General features: G+C 31.9%; 1 protein-coding gene across 1 annotated transcript in view; it reads left to right on the forward strand.

The window, feature by feature from the left end:
* Positions 1-20,325: 20,325 nt before the first annotated feature.
* The window catches only part of LOC123697190 (G-protein coupled receptor moody-like), a 73,121-nt gene continuing 71,445 nt past the window's right edge, over positions 20,326-22,001 (forward strand). The window contains exon 1 of the mRNA XM_045643612.1: positions 20,326-20,763. The gene's annotated coding sequence lies outside the window, so the exon portion shown is untranslated. The remainder of the gene's footprint in view (positions 20,764-22,001) is intronic.

The raw sequence follows: 22,001 nt of genomic DNA on the forward strand, positions 1-22,001 counted from the left end.
TCAATAAAAATATTTTTCTCGAGGATTACGTTTTTTTTAAAGAATTTTTTTCGAGAAATTACATTTTTTATATATTTATAAGAGAGAATAACGGAAGCCTTGAATACAGGCGATGTATGAAAGGTTATATATAGGTTATACTCCATATGAAAAGTTTGAAGCTGCTTTATTAATTTTATATAAGTACTAGATTTCCGCCCGCGGCTTCGCCCGCGTTTGCAAAGGAAAACCCGCATAGTTCCCGTTCCCTTGGGATTTCCGGAATAGAAACTATCCTATGTGTTAATCCAAGTTACCCTCTATATGTGTGCTAAATTTCATTGTAATCGGTTCAGTAGTTTTTACGTGAAAGAGTAACAAACATCCATACATCCATACATCCTTACAAACTTTCGCCTTTATAATATATATTAGATATTAGATTAGATTAGATAGATATAGAATTTATTATTTTAAGTTATTATACAGTTTTAATTCACAAATAAACTAGATTACACTTCATCCATATCACATAATACATAGGTCATTTAGTCAAATTGTGAAGGAAATATAGTGCTATTCTTGTGGATTCCAAATTAACTTTATCTTAATTTCCATACTGAAAAAGTAAACCACCGAAGACCTACAACAAAGTAATCCATTTTCTTATCACTAAAGCGGTGACTGCGTTATCCAGTATAGGTTGTTTTGTAAAGAATAAAATTTATAGTGAAAGGTCAACGGAACGAACTTAATCGATGATATATTTCTCTATTAGGTGCGGTATACTTTTCCTCGTAAAAATACTATCAAGGGATTCCTGGTTCAATAATATGAAATTAATAAATTGGCTAGAAAACAGTTATTATAATATAGGTTATAGTAAAGAAGGGATATCAAAGTTATTATACTGTACAAAGGTACATACTTATTATTTGTTTCTATTGGCTTATATAAATAATATATTTCTTTACTATATGCTTAAAACAATTCTTCCATCATAATATCTAATACGCGACTTTGCTACCTAGCGTAGAAGGCCAAAAACATACCTCTAGTAAAACTGAAAGCTCAAAGAAAACAATTAATTTAATCAATATTAAACTGAATACAGATTAAAAATACGCTTCGTGTTTATAGACACGACCTTAAAAGCATAATTTATTTTAAAATTATCAAACTCTGAGGATAACTAGAATAATTTAAATTTAACGTAATTATAAATCTAAAAGTAAATATGGAATTCATCCGGTCTATCCCATATAAATGCAAATTTTTGCTTTTCAGGCACAAGAAGGGTTTTTATCATAATATAGGGCGGTCGACTTTATTTATATGAAAGTTATGATAGAAAATCCTGGCACACTGCGTAATTTGTTTTCAGCTTTAATAAAGCTATTTTTTATTTCCATTCTAAAAAATAATTTATAGATTTACCGTGTGCGTGATTTGAATCAGTTGAAATAATCAAGTAATTTATACTAGTTAGGAACACTCTTTTGTCTATTCTCTCTTAATTTTGAGGTTACTTTTGTATAATTTCCTATCTGGGATTCTGGGCCGTATTATGACCTCTTATTACCAGACATTTTACGCCGTGAATTGAACTGACTGCCAAATTCATATTATGATCGCATAATATACTTAATATGGCTGGTGATTGCCCCTGTAGAGCTGAAAATATAAATACATGTATATATTTTCATATTGATCAGGGATATAATATTCAAGATCCGACAATTTACCTAAAAGGTGCGTCCACGTGCCTAAATCCATTGAGAATAATCTCTAATTAGCAGCAAATAATATTATGCTCTTACAACAAGGGAAGATATTTAGATTCTGTTTGTAAAATTATAGAAGAATATTCATATATTTATTGAAATACTGCTCATATTTTTGGTGTGGTGGTTCAAGGTTGATGCTTAATAATAAAAATAAATACGTAGATATGTCTAGCTTACCGCCCGCGGCTTCGCCCGCGTATGAAAACCCGCGAGATGAGAGCGCGATTTGAGAACTTAATTCAGAACAATTGATGAACTTCGAGCATGTTTCAACTTTGAGATCTTAAGAACATGGCCTTTATCTAAATAAAATTACAAGATGTAACATGAAAAGAGACGGAAACTTTATGATGTCTGTCTATCGGGAAATTATTTTAAAACATAACTCTGGGGACACGTTATCGACGTGGGAATGAGTTGATAGAAAAATTGAATTGAAATATGTATTTTACGACGCCATTTCACTACATGGACTTGACTGTAGACTACGTTTAATGTAACAAAGGAAATTTGGCGCCAAAAAACGCACTATTTCTTGTTGTACTTTGAATTGAAGTACAATTTTTTTCGGTGGACAGCTGATTGCATAATCTAATAATGAAGCACTGTAATCGCACGTTTTTAAACATTTAAACCGATTTAATTAGGCATTTTTATTATCTAACATAGGTACTTGAGAAGGTGCCAAATCATTGCTGTTATTTCGGAATTAAGTGATATGAAACGATAAATTGGCTAAAACCTTTAAAAATAATCTCATTTAATCCAGAAGTAAATGAAAGTTATTTTCAAACATAATATGAACTTTATAGGTAGAATTATTTAATTTATCATAAGAAGTCAAAGCTTTGTGGGTTCTAAAACCCGTATGCAAACTACTACAGCGACTATTCTCAAACGGAGACTAGCTGGAGAACTACAAACTTCAAGTTTTAAATAATATGTATAATAAATTTATTAATATTATACATTCTGATAGGTACTTAATAATTATCTATATTGAAACGTTTTTGTTCTTCAGTTCAGCTTTTTGTAATATATCGTAATTGTAATCCTTATAAATATAACTCAGCTATAATGGGTAGTTGTATAAACATAAATATACTCTACACGATGGGTTTCAAAAACAGAAACACACGTACAACTTGGTCCCCGGTGGATATCGAGAAAATTGTTACGTCTATTTAAGAAATTACACGTGCCGTAGATCCAACGCCTAAAGACCGTTACGGTCTTTTGAAATTATCATCAACTTTTTTTTGGTTAACATGGTTTTGCGCTTATAAAATACAAGGTTGTCACGAAAAGATTTGAGCTATTATAATACAGAACAACGGTTCTACCCTTTTACAAAATTTAATTACAATAAATACGCTGGTCATTAAAAATCTTGAAAGGTCCGTAAAAGTTCAGGAAAAGATGGCACAAGTCACGGTTCCTTTAGTTAAAACATCTAAAGTCGCTCAACAAACAAAGACAAAGATTTCCCGAGATCAAAATGGCATGAACAATGAATTACTTGTAAATTGATTGTCAACAAGTTATAAAAAGTTTGGTACATTTTTCACTTATAGATGGATAAACTTATGAAATATATTTAAGAGGACAAAATGTGAAAAATATTGACATAGGAGCGTCGTTGCCCTTTACAGCCGCGGTTTTTCTTTTTAATGGCACCCTGAATAAAATTGTTTACCCATTTCTAAGGCCTTTGAATTTTCTTTGGACTTGATGAAATATAAGTGAAAAATAAACTTCGGCGTAAAGTTCGTTGACAGTGAAATTGTTGTTGATGTGCGCGTACTTTGATGTCAATTTATTAATTTATATCTAGTCTCAAAGGTGTTCTTTGCAAGCTGATCAAGATATCGTATGTGTAATAAAACGAACCTTAACATATTATGCCAATTTATAAAAAAAAAACTGTACTTTGCTTTCTTCTTTTTGTATATCATACATGACAAACGTAAAGTACTCTACAATTAATCAACTTTTGCTTGATATTATGTTTTTGGCTGTACAAAGTGTGCAGTTATTTGACGATTATGATCAGCTAAATATCAGTCTTATCTACACATTTCTTTTAATATACACTTTCACAATACACGTGTAATCAAACTCTTTTCTATTTATCTTTGTTTTTTCCTGTTCCCATAAATAACTATAAACTAATGACGCCGAAAACATTAATATAAGTGTCTATTTTATGAACTTAATGTAACCTTGGTTTCAAGTAACAAACTCAACAAATTGTTACATTATGCTCTTCCATTTCCAATTCAAATGAAAAACGTTACTTATTACGCTATATGAAGCTGTAATATTGGTCTGTTTATATTTTTTATTCATACCATGAAATGAACTAAAAATATACGTATAATTTTAACATTATAATTAAAATCGCGCCTTCGCTCAATAAGAATCTTTTGTTCCCTCTTTCCTTAGCAAAGCCGCTTTGGTTCGTTCATTCGTTATTTGTTGTGTTATTTGTGAGAAAATATGAATAGAAAAATCGCGAAAACAATACTTGAAGTGCTGTCAGAACTGACTAGTTTGTTTTATGCGATATCACGTAAAGGAAAACCGTGACGGTTTGAATAATACATAGCTTTGCGGCTAATACTTCTGCGTAGGGAAATCTTCTGCAACACTCGAATATATCAAGACGATTGAAAAACATGTATGACGATTTTATGTCTCCTTAAATAACGTAACCTTTATACATTACACATTTTGTGAAATGTATCACCTCTATTACAGAATACTTAATAAGAGCTACACTGTACAAACAGAAGATGAAAATGTACGTACATGTTTTAGTATAAATGGAACATCAATCTTTCTATGGCAGGAACAAAATCCTTATTTAATCTCTACCCGGGTATCTTATTGATAAATAGCACGGTTTAACTTGTCAATATTATGTAGGAGTAATCTTGATAATGCAATACATTTAACTGATGAAGTATGAACTACAAACTACATTAAACAGAATGAAAACACATTTATATAATGCTCATGGTACACTCGTATATCTTAATTGTGTGCAACGTTATATTTTATTTCAATGTTTATCACACAACAAACATGTTTTTGACTCATAAAGGTCTTGACTCTTTGGTGCGTTAAATTGATTCGATCTATATGCTAACGCTTTATTCATAAGAGCTACAAAGGTTGAAGCCGATGTTTATTTTTGTGTGATCTTAGGCGTGGATCTCTTTGGCCTGGTGGTAAATCCGTGCATTTATATAGGTTCGCACTACGCAGTCAAAAAGAATTGATGAAAATGGCAATGACATGATTTACAAAGAGCAACTATGGAGTTTCTTGCCGGTTCTTCTCCATAGATACTGCTTTCCAAATCGGCGGTAAATGTTAAATAAATTCGAAAATGCTTCTATAAGAAGTCTCATTGAATAAATAAATGTTTAAGTTTGAATGGTGCACCTAATTGTGCACTTAATGTTGAGCACTGGAAAATCAGATCGGTACTTTCTTTGTTAGTTTATAGTTATATCACAACCTATATTATGATGAATCAATATTCTATGCATTATCATGTCAAATTAATCTGGATCTGACCGTTCTAGCGTGTTGGGGTAATAATAATCATCCATCCAAATATATGCATTTATTATATTATTATTATTACTTATTAGTATAAGCATATAAAACTAGCATACTAAAATTCATGAATACGTCGGTTTAAAAACATGAGACCAAGAAGTCCGCTCGATAAAACGAAAATTGATCATAAAATTATACGCAGACATGACAAAAAAGGATTTATTTTATGCTAAGTAATAATCGTAAATTTCACTTCGGTAAGTAAAAATTGGATACACACGAATGAGTTGTAAGACACCCAGTAAGTATTTAAATGTTATCTAGATTTCTTGCAGGATTTTCTCCGACAAAAGCGGTAAATGGATCTTGTTAAACAGATTGAGTCGTATTTTAATTTTCTACGATTAAAAATCTACATTATTGCTTTACCTACGCTTGAATTCAAGACAGTGACGTTGATGAAAACGTGGTTAGTTGCTCGTAACAAGGGCTATAATACATATATTTTAAATCACTTAAAAAATCCTTATAAAGATGAGCTCCACATTAAAGATGTATTCTATACAAAATTATAACAAAAGAGAAAGTTTCAATCTGTTTACGATTACTTTTAACCCGGAAATTAGAGTTTTAAATATGTATGTACTTATGTCCTGGAAAAGTATCAACAAAAATCTAGCTGAAAGACTAATATAAATAATATTTGACCCATGACGGTTTCAGTGGCACACAGCCACTGAAACCGTCATGGGTCAAATGTGAGCACAGTCTGTATTATTTATAAAGTAGGCAATTGCTTGGGTAACAAAATTTCCTTATAACGAAAGACTTCCAGAAAACAAAACAGTAAAAAAATTCACTTGCATTAAGCTAATTGAAAAATTAAAAAGTTTTTACGTCACTTTCGCGATTTCATTGTGTGTGATATCACTCTTCTACATAAATTTTATTACATATCTACGTATATTATCCTGATTGTATTATTGGATATAGGTACCTATCTCATATTATGTTATGTCTCTGTAGGAGCCGCAGGAAAATAATTTATATGTGTGTTCAACAACTATGAAGTGAGCGTCGTTCAGCGGTGTGGCGGCAACACCGGTGGCACCGGCGGCAACTTCACGTTAATGTGAAACAAATTTGCTTAATCATGTAACCTAATGTCATTCCTTTTTGTAATCTTGTAACAGCACACACAATGTAATCGTTTTAATTAAACCTAATATTTTTCACTGCAAGTCAGTATTGTTTCATTTTTATCACATCAAATAAAAGGAAGAATCAATAATCAACCGCATAATATCAAACAATGTGTAATGAAGATTCAAATGAATCTTTTCATAAATGAACTCTAGCTTATCTAATAAATAAATAAATTTATCATTATTTAAAACCATCATTACTTACGTAATACTCTCGTACCCGTAAGGTCAAGGAAGGTCATCATCTGTATTTACGAAGACTATTACCAAAGATATTTGTCTTTCAGCAATCGGTTCAGAGCAAACAGTAACAAAGGGTAAGGGAATAATAATTACCTTGTAAGCGGTCTAGAGGTTTGGTTGTCGATACTTAATCAATTCTGGTAAATAACCCGGTACAGAATTTCGGATTTAGGTAGTAGGTACTATTTATTGTGGTCGAACTATAGTCGGACGATTTATTGAAAAAGGTACGTTTATTAACGGCAAGTCATTCTGAAGTTATTTGTTTATGAAAGCTATCAATATTGTCAGAATAACTATGACATATTTTGTAGATCGATGGGTTGGTAATTAACTCAGAGGTAATAAGTTAGTTATCAACGAATTAGCTGGTTAAATGGCTATAAGTATAGAAAAGCAGTGTTTCAATATATTATTTTCTTTAGCTCTACAAAACACATAGCAGTAGTTATGTTAAAGTCAGTTGTTTAGATTCATTAGTACAATTTTGCCTTGTTTTTATTTTGTTAAGAAGCTTAAGGAATGCATTATGAGGAATCCAAAGCTTTGTACTTTTGAAAAAAATTTTCGATTTATTTAAATTTATTTAAAACTAATAAGTCGTTAAATAATGGAGAAACATTAACAAGTAATAACGCTCTGTATAACACGTGACCTTCTTTTGTTCATAGCTTGAACTATTTCTTCACAGATTTTCACATTCTTTTTGAGTGGTTGAAACATATTGTTTACAAGGGATAAGATCCTTTTATATATTGTGCTTTTGATTTTCCCTCCATGTTTAGAACAAACAATATGAACATTCAAAATCTAATTAACGTTAAATCCGTAACATTTATGATCACCCTCCATTATATTACAATTGTACCCGGATGCCGCGAAATTGGATAATAATATCTTACTAAGTACCTTAATTAATTAGACGGTATTCGGGAGTGTATGAATGTGGGCGTTTGCATGTGTGTGTTGTGTGACGTGTGTTCGTGTGCATGCGTATTAAGCACGTATTAAGCACATTATTGAAAGTAATTTTGAAATTATCCGTCTTTATGAAATTATAGAGTGAATTACAATTTTGTTTTCTTTAGACTATAATATTTAGCATTGCCTTATGAAAATTAAAAGCACTCTTCTCTTTAAACGGTTCAATAATAATAATTGATGGTTATCATTAGTTCATTTATACTAGATACTCTTGTCATTATCTATCAATAATTGCAACAATAATATAAAGACTACAATACTTCTAAAATACATATTAAAGTTGTAAATTTAAAACACTTTTGAAAACATAGCTAAAACATTTAATAAATTGCCTTTTCACCTAAATATTTGGTCCTGAAAATTCTAAATATAGTTATTTCTTTCACGTTTATGTCTTTATTGTAATTCGTCTCTATAAGGCCAAGATTTCCTCCCATTCATATATATCTTCCCAAATGAGACTGGTCTTTAACTTACCTGCATCAGATTGCCATCATTCAATATTCTAGACTAGTATTTTACAAACGGACTACGATAAATCGTCGTAGATTGAGCGTGAAATTGCAATTTCCAAGATCAAAGTACTGCGAAATAAATGAATCCCAAATCGCAATCAAACGTTTCGACATTCAGTGACAATGCGAATAAATTCGTGTAGTGAACTTACGTCTACGATAAGTCGGCTTGAGTCGGGCTGAGCCTTACACATCGGTCCGACTGGATGTCGCAAGCAATTTGTCTAAACGTGCCGCAAGATAAGCGCTTTGGACTGACTTTTCTACGCTTTCTGTTATTTGTTCAGGTGACATCCAGGTGAGGAGGATGTTGTAAAATAAAAAATAATAATAGGCTGTTTTTGGTAATTAATACTAGAGGGATGTATGGATGGATGTGAAAATAGAAATGCTAAACTTTATTCTAATTGGTTGGAATTTTTTTTTACAAATTGTCATATTCCAAATCAAAAGGAGAGAACCGTAAAACAACAGCTTTTTTTGTAAATGGGCTAAAGAAGACAGAGATTTATTAATTATTGTTTTTTAACCAAGAATTATAGAACTAGCAAAACAAGATTATGATTCACCATAGTGGTTGGTCAAGAAGCCTCATCTTGCAAACACTAATTCTGTGGCAAAAGAATATTCCCCAGGGTGATCCGCGATCGATTCAATACAACTTAATAAGGGATTTTGGAAGTATACTGTATGTAACAGATAAAGGAGTGAAATACTTTGAATTTCGATATTGGCGATATTAAGAAAAGGAATATTTGTTTTATAAAATTTTTATTCAGTTACTTTGATGTAAATTTCCTATAAAGCTACTTTTTTGAGCGTATCGTTAATGCGAAGAAAAACGCAACAGGAAAGTTTACTTCATTACCTCTGTCATTTACGCACGAGTAAAGATTTCGGCGTGATTAGACTACTAATGTATTTTGCTCTACCAAACAATAAGTGTTAGTTAATTTCACTTCTTATATGTTTATTTATAGGCAATTCATAATACAGTTCAAAGAAATACAGCTTTTATTTGTATTTCATATTTTTTCTGATAGTAAATTGTATATTTCATTTGATCAACTAAATTAAAACTATTTAACTAACACGACTGTCATCAATTCAGTAAAAATGTGCCATCTTATATAAATATAAGAAACGTACTACAATAAAGAAATGCATGAAGTTTTAAAACCATGTCTAGGTTTTACTCTAGATCACTGGTATTCTGACATCGAGATATATGTACTACGTACTAGAGAGGCGATCGCTACTACACTCTCTTTAACACGAGCTAGAGGCAAGAATCACAAGTCTCTTTAGTCTGTGCCGGACGCTTGCCGCGTCAACACGTGTTATTGCTCTGTTCAAAATGCCTTCGTGTGTGCTAAGATATTGTTTTAACAGTTCCCATAATACAAACAAATCCCGAGGAGTGACTTTTCACCAGTAAGTTTCCTTATTATGAGTAAGTCATGCATTTTACTAATATTGTTATCATTTTGCGAAAAATCACCACGCTGTCTGCGTTTCGCGCCATTTTTCATAGACTAACAGCACAGACGTGACGCTATCGATGAGTGTTAAAAAAATGTAACTGGATTTTTTAACTATAAATATACAATATGAAAGAATACCGTGGTGTAGTACCTAGATATTTATACTTTTACCCGACTACGCAAAGTAAAACGGTAGGTTATATTAAGTAATATTTATTTATTTACCTATTTTTATTTATTAAAAAAAGGTTCATCAACAGTTGTTCCAATAGGATTAAATTTATTAATCCTATTGGAACAACTGTTGATGAACCTTTTTTTATTTTATTATGCCCTCCCCCATCCTCGAATCTCACGTGAGCTTTTTCAAAATGTGAGTTTCTTATACGTAAACGTCATCAACATCATCGTATCCATTTAATTAGGTCTATTATAAACCAATACTCCAAAATTCGATTACATCATGAAGCAAAAACTGATAAAACTATTGATTACTACACAAAACGACAAAAGCTTACTAAATTGATATTATTTAAAGGAAATTAAAATACATAGTTTAATATAAAATCCTCTTTTTATTAATTCCCTAGTATCAGTACCACCAGATAGTACCAAGTTAACAGATTGCACAATGTGTCGCATCTGCACGCATTGCTTAATCTTCTCCACTTCTCCACGCCTCGCTCGTTCCACACGTACCCCACCACATCGGCCGCGCGCAATGTTTTTGTTTGGAATAACTTCTCTAGTACGTAGTACATATATCTCGATGTATTCTGAATACTATTGTCAACTTGAATTTATTGACAATTATTTTAGAATCAATCCTACGTTAAAAAAGGTTAGGAATACCCTCATACACGTCACATTTTCAAAATATTTGGTACAAGAACAAAATATGAAAGGTATTTGATGGAACCAATTTCGCAGACGGGTTGCCTTACTTTTACCACATTTTACCTCACGTGACGTCGACGGTCACGTTACTAGAAGCTACATTACTACAAATATCTAAAATATGTAATTCACAGGGCACAAATTGCTTACCTTTTTCTGTAGAAATAATTTATTTGGTAACCACTCACAGACAGATATAGTACCTGGGTAAGTTTATTGAAAAAATTGTACAATACCTAATTGAATTGTGAATTAAAAACATACGACGTCAACGAACGAACGAATGAACGGACCGTCGTCGTCAGTACCTATATATTGATATTTTCATAAAAAATAGTCTTTGCGTCCTGTATTTGAAGGCGTAAGAATATAAGTTCTTTAATCATGATACAAAATTCAATTATAAACTCGAAAGTTTGTAAGAATAGATGGATGGATGTTCGTTAGATACTCTTTCACATAAAAACTACTGAACGGATTTGGATGAAATTTTACAAAAATATAGGTTATGCTAACAATATGTGAGCAGAACAGAGATATATAAATACTTTATATAGATAATATTGCAGGTGGGTGCGTTCGCGGGTGAAACCGCGCGGCACAGTTAGTGATACGTTTACAATACCTAGGCATATGGGAAATATATAACCCCTCTTATGTAATAACTACAATAAGCGTGATTAAAACAACAACAACCTCCCTTCATATTAATTACTATATTACACGGAAAACCCACAAGCGCACCCATTAGCATATAATAATTTACAGTTAATTATTGTCAACAGATCTATTTCCACCGCAATTGTAACAATAATGTCGTGGAAAACCGTGATTTGCACGAGTTCTAATAACATTAATGCAGGAACACGACTGCACTTAATTAGTTGCAAACACCTATGAAAGCGTTTAATTAGTGTTTGATAAACAACGTGCCTACGTAGTGGTTTATGAGTTAAATTGGGCGCAGATGACTGAGAACTTTCTGGAACTTATTGAAATTCAATTTCGAATGCGTAGAAATAATTAATCCGTACTCCCTGTATTTTGTGATTCAATTTTGAGATTAAAATTATGTGAGGTTGGCTACTTTTTTTAGTAATTAAAATTGGAAAATAGCGTTTTCCTGTTTCATGAAGTCGGTCATATTTTATAGACTTTCATGATTGTTATATTAGAAAGAGCCTCTATTCTGACTGCAACAATAGCGCTCGTACTACAATAAGTGCTCCATTATAACTAAACTAACTTAATAAATAAAGTAACACTGCTTTATTTATTATTTAATGAAGTAAAGCGGCCGCGGCAGTGAGTTTTTATTATAAGCTATTTTATACTTTATAAAGGAGAAAGACCACGGATGGTATCGGTAAAATTTTAGTTGTGCGATGTGTAATATTCGCGATATTGTTAATTCCTATTTGTATTTATAATGATCATATGTATCACTATTAAGTCTTAATTATACCGGATAAATTGAAATAAAAGTAAAATTTTGTGTTTTGAAACATGTATGACCACGTATGGTATCGGTAAAATACTAGTTGTGTCACGTGTTCGTGATATTGTTAATTCCTATTTGTATTTATAATGATCATATTTATCACTATTAAGTCGTAATTATACCGAATAAATAGAACTATAAGTAAAAGTTTTTGTTTTGACACATATATCCTTATCTATCTCTCTTGCAAGCGCCATATTATGTTCCTATTTGAAATGAATGTGTTCGACGCATTGCTCGACGTTATTTATTTTGAAAAAAAAAATTGGTTGTCTGTAAAGTCGGTTTACTGACGATAATTGAACGTGACAATGTCCGATTGTGCTTCTTTGTCGCTCGTTCCGCGCTCTCGCTCGCACTTCAAGCCTTACATGGAACGCCTCAGATGAGTCAGAGCGAGGTAACGCCGCATGAGTCATGTTTTTTCGTGCGTGCAGCCGGCTTTACCGAATTATAAGACGTTGTCACGTCAAAATGTTTATTACGATTTACTTGTTACATTTGTCATGTTGTTTGTAAATTAAAATATTACCTATGTTATAAATATAAAACTTAACGTTCATCGTTATTAAACTAACGATAAAGTATTTTTTGAAGTGTTAAATAAAGCTATTGTTTTATTTTTATTGTCGCGAACTGCGGCTTATTTACATAAAAACTTTAATCATATCTAAAAGTACTAACATCAAGCTTTAAATTGAGCTATATTTCATCCTGACACAATAAGTTTGATTGCGATACCAAGTGCCATAGTCACTTGGGCAATCTCCTTTATAAAGAATAGAAAAAATTTGATCACGAGGCTGTATTTTATACTTACTACAAAATTGTAATTTTAAAATATAAAAGTTCATTTTACAAAAAAAAGCCACCAATTTCCGAAAACTTTGAGATAATAAGCTTTTGTAATGTTACAAAATTAAAGTCACGTCTTCGGTCAAAGGTTGAAAAGCCTTGAATTTCTCGTACCGAATTTACGTGAGTCGTGACAGAGAAATAGTGGTTGGTATTTATTGATTGATTTATACGGTATAGATACTTTCAATTATATTGTATCCCTTTTTCATACCAGATATATTTAAGATTTAGAACAGTTGTTTGAATGTTTCTCAGGATTGCCTATGACGTCAAAATTTGTGGGTAATATGTAGATGTATTTACCATTTCGCAAAAGTATAAACATACGTAGGGTTTACCAGAAATATACATATTTTTGGAGTAAGGCATATATTTAGGTCAGCTGACCATCACCGCCGCCTACATACACCCACAGAATTGAAACTGTTACAGGTAAAGTATCTGTAACAAAGTACCTGTAACATTTGCAATGCTGTCCGACCTTTTAAAAACTTCTGGACTATTTCATCGAAGTTCCCAGTTTTGTAATATTTTGGCAAAGCAAAAGGAAATATGTTCGGAAGCTTGATCGTCTAAAGAAGTTTTGCAATTGAAGCGTAATAAACTATCGTCAACTACAGTACAGTAAGAATGGAATTTACAATTCCATTTTTACATAGTAGTAAGACACGATAGCTCCCTTCGTAAGGCTTTGATCCTTCTACCCCAAACGATAAGCTGCTCTATGCTGCTCTTGTTCAAAACAAATGAATAGACATATAAGTAGAAAATCGCATTTTTATGCTTATAGACTACAAGCCCGCATAGGAAAAAAATATGGGTCAAATGAACCACCAGGGGACATATCTAGAACGATAGCAGAGCAAAAAATAATAAGATTCATCACTATGCCGTCACTTGTAAGCTGTCCAACTGAGTGCAGATGAGAATTGAAAAGTACAGGTAGACTCGGTAAATTTTGGTCATTTGACCATGTACGGCATTCTTAACCATCGATAGATCCATTAAAAATAATAAGAAACCGCTCAGTGCCGTACAAAAATGGTGGTCCACAAAGTCGGAATTTTTATTTAATTTCCGAGAGTTACCGGGGGTAAATTTGGTCATTTGACCATGTACGGCATCTGTGTCATACTATGCCTATATTGCTTTTAATCCATTATTCCGCAACGCCGTACAAAAATCATGGGGACAAGGGGAAAAAATCGAGAGTTGTAATCCCCTCTCTTTCCCCACTCCAGGGGGTCATTTGACACAACACGAAATAAATTTATTTTTAAAGTATTTTATGCATAGATAATATTTTTTCATGTGCCGTACATTTTCGTTGGTTCAAAGGGGAAAAATCTGAAAAAAATCCATATAACGAAATGTTTGCTTTATATTTTGATAATAAAATATAAATATACATTAATATTAAGAAGCTCGAGGTGGTTAATTATCACCTTGGAAAGTCGGAGTCAGGTGGAATGGACTCCGTTAAATTGATGAACTAATAAAGAAGCTATGAACGAAAAGATGTGAATTATATGCAATCAGCCCATGAATACAGATAAAGTCACAAGCAAATGCTAGTAATATATACATATTCAAAATGTACAAGTAAAGCGCTTTCAAATGATACCAAACACGGCATATTTATCTTAACTTTATTTTTTTACTCCGTATGTTTTGTCCGCTAGAGGGCGCCACATTAGATTTTGTGAAACCCCATATAGCCTTTAGCTAGCTGGTCGCTGGTTATCCAGTGAACAATTCAGACGCTTCTAATGATATGTCATTTGTCGAATTCTGATAAGTAGTTTAGAAGTTACGAGGGAATAGATGAACATACATATACATGACCTGTCAAAATCATAACCCTCCTTTTGCTTTGCCGTAGTTGGGTAAAAATATGTTAATGCCGTACTGTATCAAATGGCCATAAAGCACCCTTAAAATTGTAGCTTTCGTCGCTTTCATCAGCCTAAAAGATGTGGTCTGCACAAAAATGTACGGCATCGTTTTTTCCTAATTTATCTATGTTAATACTATTTAAAACAACGAATAAAGTGTAGAAAACTATTATATTTCATTAATCTACGATGTTTAAACTTTTACAAAATTTCTGTTTTTGCATTTCTCTATAACTTTTTTTAGAACGGTTTCTTTTGAACGGCAATACTATACAACAATTGAATTTTACAATATCATGTTAAAAAAAAAGTTCCCGTACAGGGTCAAATGACCTTACAGCTCTTTATATCAAGAATTCGATGAAATTAAGATGATTATTGGTATACATTTAAAAGAACAATTATTTTTTGACGGCATTGCTTTTAATAGTACTTTTGAGTGCTAGATAATGTTTTGGAACCGAAGCCGTACTTAGTCAAATGACCCCCTGGAGTGGGGAAAGAGAGCGGATTGCAACTCTCGATTTTTTTCCCTTGTCCCCATGATTTTTGTACGGCGTTGCGGAATAATGGATTAAAAGCAGTATAGGCATAGTATGACACAGATGCCGTACATGGTCAAATGACCAAATTTACCCCCGGTAACTCTCGGAAATTAAATAAAAATTCCGACTTTGTGGACCACCATTTTTGTACGGCACTGAGCTGTTTCTTATTATTTTTAATGGATCTATCGATGGTTAAGAATGCCGTACATGGTCAAATGACCAAAATTTACCGAGTCTACCTGTACTTTTCAATTCTCATCTGCACTCAGTTGGACAACTTACAAGTGACGGCATAGTGATGAATCTTATTATTTTTTGCTCTGCTATCGTTCTAGATATGTCCCCTGGTGGTTCATTTGACCCATATTTTTTTCCTATGCGGGCTTGTAGTCTATTACCTATCTATATATTCATTGTTATGCAAAAAATACAAATTATATCAGTGTAACTCCAACATACAAGAGAATCAGTTTTTTTTATTATTTTTGCTTAGACCAAAACTTTTCTTTAATAAAGCGCTTATCCTCAACGAGTTTTCATACAGATGTTGTCTAATATTTACAAAGGCTCCTTTTCCTAGGTGTACCCGAGGATAATTTAGATAAAGCCTGATGTTGTAATTCCCTAGGCGAATGATTATTATCACGATTGTGAGACTTAAACATCTCCCGAGCCACTCGTGGAAATATAAGGTAAACCTTTTTAATAACAAGAAAAAGTTTCAAAAAATAAATAGGACAAGATAATCAACGATAAACGAATCCCAAGAGAAACCATATAGCTTTAACAAAAACACAAATATTCAGAACTAGGGAATACTTAAGCAATAACAGTATACACAGTAAAGATAAAAACTAAAGGAACAGCATAGAAAGAGCAGCGAAACTTTAATGTAAATTATAATATATTAGCAATTCGCCCTAGTTTCGCTTCTTTTTAAAAAATAAGTCGTAAAAGCAACCAGTTAAAGAACTCTTCATTGCACTCGAGTTTTACATACCAAAGTGGTATGCAGTAATTCGTATAAATAAGGATTTAAATATGAAATTCAAGCAAAGAGCTAAATTCTTAGAAATATTGTTGAAATACGTAGAAGTTTTGTCATAGCCTTTCTGGAGATAAAACTTACTGAAAAGGCGTATCATATATTAATGAATATAGTTTTTACTTTTTTTTTGCTTATAAATTCGTAGTAAGTAACAGTTCATCAAAATTTATTAGAAGACATCTAAAATAGCAATTGGACAGTGATAAGGCTTCCGTGAAATGAATACAAAATATTCGCAATAATGTGTAAGCGAGTCACGTCAGCGGAACTTAAAATTTCTTCGGCCATTCGCGAAGGAAATGACAACAGTTACCTTTGCAAAACCTTGGAATAGACCGGCAATAATTATATTTAATCAATAAAAATATTGTGTTAAAAAATATCAGTATCTAATCGTGTAACACATATTTATTTTACCTTCAGTTATTTATTATTTCACAGGCCGCAGCACATGTACAATTGTACCTAATTATCGGGATGGAGCCCACAAAGTTAATATTTGTTCATAGAATATAAGGATACTGCCGGTCATAGAATATAAGGATACTACCGGTTCATCTACCCCAGGGGTTTTCTAATTTCTTATACACAAAGAAAATATTGACCAATAAACACAGACCGTGTTAATCTTTTCTAACATATTTAGCCTCAGTGCCAACAGCCAACAAACAACTGTAAAATATTTAATACAAAGATTAATCAGTTTTATGCATTCAGCAGGTGTCGCCTCGGTTTTGCATAGAGTTGAGAATTACGTAGATTGTATATTTATGATATAAAATATCATAGTCATCATTTCGATTTTATAATTTATTTATTATAAGTATAAGTTAATTTTATGTTTTCAATAATTGTAACATGTTTCAACAGGGCGATGTTATCACAAAGTGATAGAGCCCTTTAAACAAAATAGAAAAAGATATGGAAAATTCATTCGTTATTATTTTGGGAGAAAAAGTACATACTGTTTGACCAACGAACTCAAAGAGAATATTTCAAATAATCAATTATCAAAATATTAAACAATTTACCCAAAATGGCCGCCATATAATTGTACGTATCCCCACAGAATACACATACCGTAATTAAACGAACCATCAAGGAAGTTAAACACATTTCAAATCTTTCTACGCAGTAAAATTCGCAATCGAATATTAATTTGTTATTTGATTGAAGAGTAAACTTAATTTATAATCTGTACACAACATCCTGTTTTGCATGGTTGCCTGGTATAGAGCCTTTTGCTGATTGAAATATTGACGTATTCGAATAACGTCTATATGCTGGGATGCCGGATGGTGTTAGTAAAAAAGGCAATCTAGCTTCGTTATTATCTCAATTTAATTTAGGTATTATTCCTTTACCGGTAACAAAAGAACACAATCTCCATTTTTAAGAAATTACACAATTGACATTATCACTATGTAATCTTCCGTAGACAATCATAGACAATCTTAATTTTACAATTAATTAATGAAGCTACTTTTGACAGATAATCATAGTAGAAAAAATACAGTCTATTATGAAACTATTTATGAAACGTTTTTTATACTTTAATCTTATTTAGATTTAACCTATTCCCACCTTAATTCACACATCCTACTAATAATATAAATGCGAAAGTTTGTGAGGATGTGTATACGTGTGTGTTTGTTACTCTTTCACGCAAATACTGCTGAACCGATTACAATGAAATTTGGCACAAATATAGAGGGTAACTTGGATTAACACATAGATTAGGTTTTATCCCGGAAATCCCAAGGGAACGGGAACGGTTTTTCTTTGAAATCGCTGTCGTAGCCGCGGGCGGAAAGCTAGTATATTATATTATGTTGAATGTCGTAGGTACAGAATATTGTATTGAATATGATATAAATAGCCTAGCAAATTAATACAAACACAAATATAAACATGAATAATTATATTGTCTATTAATAAGTTACTTATAACATATCGGAATTAGCTCTATTTATTGATTTATTATTAAGTATCTCGTTTAAATATGGATTAAAACTGATTTATCGCAAGTTTAATTGTAGCTTTTTATAAGACTACTAGCTTACCGCCCGCGGCTTCGCCCGCTTTCTCTAAAACTATTTGAAATTTAAACTATCCTATCTCTCAAGTTGGATCGAACTGCACATGGTGTGCGAATTTTATTATAATCGGTTATGTGGTTTAGGAGTCCATTGAAGACAAACATTGTGACACGAGATTTATATATATTAAGAAGATGAGTGCATGATGTCATGAAGTTCTAATAAGGTGATTGTATTGTTGAACCTTCATTTTTAAATTGTAATTTTGTCATACATGCATCCTATTTATATAAAACACACATTACACAAAAAGGTTAAACATGATAATTATTAACGGTATATTATAAAAATATTAACACATGATCATAATTTATGAACAGGGAGCACTCCAAAATACATACGGGAACTATTCACAGAGTATCAGAATATAATATAGATGGTAAATTCATGAAAAGAACCCCCAATCCCCAATTGAAAATTGTGTCCAATATTTAAGAAGTATTTTTATTGATATTTTGTTGGAATTTTACAAACCACTCGTGATTCTAGGAATAAATGTACAAAAGGACAGAATCGTCTACGATTTCCTGATGCGTGAGAAATCTCAGATTTATTATTACTTACTAGTACAAGAAATAATCCTTTTGAATTTCATCCTTAACGAAATCCTCTTAGAAGTTACTTATATAATTAAGCATGAAGAGTCATGCTTAATTATAGAGTCATATCAATTATATAAGTAGCTTATTATTATCGGAAATAAAACGAATTATTGCATTATACGGGATAGAAATGAAACACAAAAATAGAAGTGAAGCGGGACACCTATTGAGATATTCTGCTTATTATTTTTCAAATATATTTCTTCGCTTTTCACTCGCATCTATGTATCCATCTATCAGACCTTTCCGTGTATTAAATAGCATTCGGGTTTAGGTATGATTTTACTTAGCAAGCTTATTTAAACAAAAATTAAAACAATTGGTACCTACACGTAGAGTCAAGTTGATTTCCTCCTAAACCTCCCTCTAAGTATAATATCTAGGCACTATCTATATATTATTGGAGTTTATTTATTAAGTTATATTAATATTAGCCTTATATTTAATTCAAAACGTCACTGAGGCAAGAAAGTCGCGGTCACACCCACGCGGCGTCTTTGTGATGGAGGTAATTAAATATAAACTGTTAATTGATTTAGTCTAGATTTAAAGGGATCAAGAATTTGAATTTGATCATTTTAATCGTTTATTTTCTTTCATTCAAAATTATTAAGATAAATATCTATTGAAGATAATAGATGCTAGTGCTATATTGTTTCATTAAATACATACTTATTAATACAATAACAAATTTCAGCTTACTGTTATACCTAAACAATTACTTATTTAAGTTATTGTTGTTAATTTTGCATATTTTTATAATAACTAATGAACAATCAATTTGTACGTTATTCGTTATTACTTATTATATTCTATAAATATAGACAAACAATTATATTGTATTATTAGTATTACTTAGTACTAAATAAACGATTTTTATTTATTTTATTTAATTATATTACGTACTGTGATTAATCTAATAATACGTAAAAAAATCCAACACTAAAATAAATACGCGTAATTAAAGCGTGGGAAAGCTTGTTTTTAGGCCTTCATCCCTCAAAAGTTTGATGACCTCTCGCTGAAGAACTCCAGAGGCTGTGCGGTGATTTCGTTTTCAGTGCGTGAACATTGCCCGCCAGTCGGCGATCGGCCGTCGTTGATAGTAGACGTGTGATTGTGAAGCAGCTCGCTGTACTAGCACCGCGTAAATAACATCGATAACTTCGTAAAGTTTTGCTGAACTTCGTGCAATCACGACATTGTAAATCTTACTTATTAAATTAAGAATTATTCAGTTATTACTATATTGTAGTTCGCCGTAAAAATAAGTGTTTTCAGTGTTAAATTTAAAAAAAGAATTAGGACCATAAGCGACATTTGAATTGCTCTAATTTGTGTATTTCCGATTTTGGCTCACGCTCACTCATGAAACTTTAATTGAAGTGAACTATAAACTGGTTATGGATGTTTAGAAACAATCGAAATTCGATCGTCTGTGAATTATATTGTTTTGATCGGTCATTTCCCGAGTGCAACGACGGAAAGGCAAATCAATATTGAAGTCAAGACGAGCGATTCGAAAATACATTGAACACTTCCTGAACTGTAAGTAATATTGGTTTGTTTTCTTATTGTAACTATTCTTACACCAGGAACAACAACCGGCTTCGCTTCGTGTTATGATTTCTACTAATATTAGGCGATTGTTTTCTTAAATAAAAATTGTATCGGTACGTATAATATTTGTTGTTATTAAAAAGACATGGAAATTAGATAGTCATTGCGATAGTTGAGGGCTTCAATAGGAAAGTACTACATTTTTAAAGGTAAGTAGCAAAGGTAAGTAGGTACATTGCAAAATATATGCGTTTGGGGGTAGCCTGTAATTTATTTTATATTTTCTGTCCTGTGTTACTTAGATGAATTTTTTTTTAATTATTTACACCAATCACGGCAAAAGTGAATACTAATGCCTATTTTTTTCAATGTTTATTGCAAATTTATTAAATACTAGCGGGTTGATGTTAAATAATTTATCACGAATTTTACGGTTACGGTTTTGGGTATGAGTAGGAAGTAAGCATACGAACTCAACTTGTCCATATGGCATATGTCCATGATATACATATATCCGCTGTTTTATGACTGACGGTATAAAGACTTCATTTTGTGATATACAATAGATCGTAAAAAGGCTCTTTGTACAGATTACACATACCTACCTACCTTTTTATGGAATTGCATTGTGATTTGTGACTGAGGACATGGATGTTAATTTAAAATCGGTAAAAAAGTAGGTAGGTAGGCAAATACTTCTCATTCAATTGTGAATTTAAGTATAAATTGTAGGTAGGTAATATTATATGTATTGTATAAAATTTATTAAATATTGACGTAACCCTATTTGAAGATAATAACGAAAATGTATATTTAATAATTATAAGCTTAAATTTGACCGGATTAAAATAGCAATACTTACCTAAGTACACAACAGTGGGCCTTGATTTACGCAGCTTTATCCGTAGTTCATAACATTATAATCCTTGATTTCTGTCCACCGATTGTTTTTTTTTCGTTTCCCGCCAAAATTTGTGTTTGTGTTATCTTAATATGTAATACAAATAGCGTATAGGCGCTGAGTGCAAAATAAATACATACGTAGAATTATGTACATATATGCAATTTTATATGTAGGTAGGTTTTATTATGTACGACGTGGACGTACGCACGGTAATAGTACCTCTATGTCGTACACGTGACGTTTACATTGAAATTGTGAAATCTAATCATTAAAACGTCAGTACAAAGGATTTATAGAATCAGGGATTATCTCTATTTCTGAT

Source organism: Colias croceus, chromosome 14 (assembly GCF_905220415.1).
Source record: "Colias croceus chromosome 14, ilColCroc2.1".
Classification (NCBI taxonomy): Eukaryota; Metazoa; Arthropoda; class Insecta; order Lepidoptera; family Pieridae; genus Colias; species Colias croceus.